Below are 3,752 nucleotides of genomic sequence, written 5' to 3' on the forward strand. Positions count from 1 at the left end.
CTCATCCTCCTCCGCTCCTGCCGCCGGCTGAGCATCCCACCTGTGAAAAACGCCAATCACTTGTTTTTAACATTTTTAAAAGTTTAATAGTAATAAAATGGTTAAAAAGAATAGTAACACAATTAGAGTAATAACAATTTGGACAAATTGAATTAGGACAATAGGAGACAATAAAAACAAAGAGTTATGGACGTCCGGGTACCTTTTTCTGGGCATCATGAGCCCGAAAAAGGACACCCGTTAACAAAGGATTAACCCTTAAAAACAATAGCCTGTTGCATATTCATACACTTCATACATGATGCATAAATTCCATTCAAACACAGGATTCTGTCTGGTCAGTGTCAACTTCTTCCCTCTAATCCTAAGAGTGCCTTCGAGGCGGGAAGAAGTTTGCTTCTTCCAATAAGAAGGCAATAAATTCTTTTTCTCTGAAAGATTTAGTTGTCCTGTGGCTGCTATCTTGCTGCAAGTCCTTTCTTTTAAACAAAGCATCTTACATAGCATAGTATCTATTTTAACAGTTTTTTATAACCTAAAACTATATTTAACACAGTACTTGAGAAAATTAATACAGCATTGCTTTCTAACACAACACATATAATATTCATTTTAATATTTGCGAAAAGCCAACCCTAAAATACATGCATTTTTCACACCACCTTTTCCTTGGGAGGTTTGCCAGGACCCCAGTGCCCGGCGGGGGCACAGCCAGGGGGTTTGCGCTTTCCCCAGCACCCTGCAGAGCCCTCGGCACACAGGGCAGGTCATCCCTCGTGAAAAAGGGGTTGGAGTAGAACAGCAGCTGCAAAAGGCAAAGGAAAGGAGTTGTTTGCTGCAAGGAGGAGGAAGAAATCTGAGAGAGCCAGGAGTTGGCTGGAAAGGACAAATAGGTGTTTAAAACGGGTGTTTAAAGGACTCTGGCTTTGGCTGAGTAAAGTGTTAGGACAGAGCTTTGTTAAGTCACATCCACCCTCATGTTTTGAGCATTTGGGAGCCGAGAAGTGTAGGGTGTTCAAAAGCCAGAAAACTGCTGAAGAAACCCAAAGCCCGCTAGTTTTCAGGCCCCTCAGCATGTCCAGAGTAACTGACCCCAAGACAAAACAAAGCTGTTTGCTCCCATCCAGTCTCCAGCCTTGTCAAGGCTCATTTTAGCTGAACTTGAACCTCCCTGTGAGTGTCCCAAGGAAGCTCTGAGTACCTTTCCCAGTGCAGACCCAGCTGCTGCTACTGCTCTGAGTTCCTCCATGGAGGTCAGCAGGGGAGAATCCCCTTCCATTCTGCGGAAGCCGTGGAACATGAGCTGGAGAAGGAAGCTTCTCATGGACTCAGTTTCAAAGATCTTCTGGGGCCCCCTCCTGCCCAGCACTTCCTTCCTGAAGAGCTTTTCTCCAATCACTATGCAGTTCCCATCGTTGCCCCACCAGATCGACTCAAAACTCTGGCTGCTCAGGATCTCCCAGAGCTTTTTGAGGAAAGAGTCACTCAAAGGTTTGGTGCTAGCAGAGATCTCTAAGGAGAAAAAATTCATGTTGTGGTCCCAGGATTCATCAGGCCAACCTTCAAGGGCGTTTTTGTCTGCAGGGGGTCCCAAAGCAGCATCCCAAGATGGTCCCATATCATCTCTGGGATGGTCGGGAGAAGCTGAAGCCACCCACCAAGCTGGATCCTCCAGGACAGAAGCACAGGATGTCTCCTGTGAAGATAGCTCCATTTAGACTTATTTTTCCACAGCTTGGCTGCCTCCAACCAGCTTCTTGGTCCTGACAGTCAGCAGGATGGAATCCTGTGGCTCCAGCTGCCTGGGAAGTTCTCCAGTCTGTGTTCCATCACAGTGACATCACAGCGTGACACCTGTCTCCTGGCAGCAGGAGGTGGGAGATACAGAAATAACCCCAAAACCCTGATTTCCCAGAGATCTGTTGGAGCCCAGAGCTGAATCCAGCTGTATTTCCATGTGGAATGTCCTGCCAGGGCAGTGCTGTGTCCCAGTGCCCCTGGGAGCAGTACCCAGGGAGGGATGGGGAAGGGGACAGCATTGGACATCCAAATGCCCCAGACCTCAGGTTTTTCATTTGGGACCTTCTCCCCCTGCAGAAATGCCTGTATGGAATGCCTCTGGAATGACCCAGGTGTGTAGTGTCCACAGGGCTGCTTCTGCTGTGACTGTCCCTGTTCCTGGGTGATGTTCTTGGATCCCAGCAGGCTCTCCATGCTGCTCCATAGGATGAGCTATAGGGGAAGTGTTCCTCAAACACATCTTGCAATGGAAATAACCTCCCTTGGGTTGGGTTCCTCAAACTTTCTTTGCCTCAGAACCTTCAGAACCCAGCCCAGGGGCCTCACTGGGGCTCTCCCATCTTGTGTCCAGTTCCCAACATGCTCTGAGTGGGAGGACAGCCCAGGAAGGTGTATCTTCACTTGGGGGATTTTCTGGTTCCCGAGAAAAGGAGGAGAAGAGCAGGGCAGGAATGTTGCTCAGGATTGGAGGGAGCAATGTACAACTGCATGTGCACTAGGAAGAGCAGATCTCTCTGAAATTAAATCCCACTGCCACGCTGGCCACTAAATGGATGTGTCAAAGTCATTTCATCCCCTCTAAAACCCCTCACAGAGACCTCCCTTAGCAGAGAGCAGGTGTGCCCCAGGATAGACTGCACCAGCATCTCCCTTCTGCTCCTCCATCCCTAATAAATCCCTCAATATTTTGTATTTTCCTTCCCCATGCCAGCATTGGAATCAGAGCCCCATCCTGTGCCTCAGTGCTTCCTGACCGATGGATAAAGTGAGAAAAAAGGGCAAAAAAAGAACCAAGAGATCATTATGAGCACTATTAAGCATGGCATAAACCAGAAAAATTAATGCAGAGCTTTTATCCCCCATTGTTTATTGGGCTCAGCGATAAAACCCAACATGCTTTAGAGAACTCTTTCACAAAATGTTCTGACCTCTCAGTCCTATACCAGAGCACAAAGGAATAAATAAATAAATTTAATTCTCCTTGTCAAATGAGCAAGATCATGGCTGGAAATCCAGCTGCTGGTGTTGCACCTACACAATATTAATCGTTTTGGAGGTGATTGTGGGGTTTTTCAGGGGGGTGGCTACTAATGTTGGAATGTTCCAAGAGCCTCTGCTGGGATTTGGTGTGATTTAGACATCTGACGTCTTAACCAAAAGGATAAAAATAATTCCCCAAAACTGACATTTAGAGTTCAGCAAGAGGGATGTTGTTGCTCACCAGAGGGAATGAGAAAAAGCCAAGTCTGCTCACGGATGGGGAATGCCATGGGGGGACGCCTGGGCGCCCCGAGTGTAGGGATGGGGGATCCCCATCCCTGCCTACCTTTGGGGCGCCATCAGGATCCAGCATTTTGGGAGTGGGGCAATCCTCAGACCCCTGTCAAAGAGAGGGCCCCATAAGCGCCTCGGCACCGTCACTAGCGCCCTGCACGGGGGAAAGGGAGGATCGATCTTTCCTCTCCATGGCGAACGGGACCCCCATGGGAAGGCAAACCCCAATACAGCCGGTGTATGCGGAGAGGGGGCCCCACAAGCCCCCTGAGCCGTGGGAAGGGGGATCGCACGCTGTCCTGCCCATCAGACACGGGATCGAGCCTTCCGCTCCATGGGGAACGGGACCCCATCTCCGGGCCGGTGGGGCCCACCCGGCGGCATGGCCTCCTTAAGAGCCAGCCCGCGCCAGGGGCGTGGCCCGCCGTGACGTTGCCTCGCGTCGCTGCCCGCGCGCC

This window comes from Zonotrichia leucophrys, chromosome 23 (genome assembly GCF_028769735.1).
Source record: "Zonotrichia leucophrys gambelii isolate GWCS_2022_RI chromosome 23, RI_Zleu_2.0, whole genome shotgun sequence".
Lineage (NCBI taxonomy): Eukaryota > Metazoa > Chordata > Aves > Passeriformes > Passerellidae > Zonotrichia > Zonotrichia leucophrys.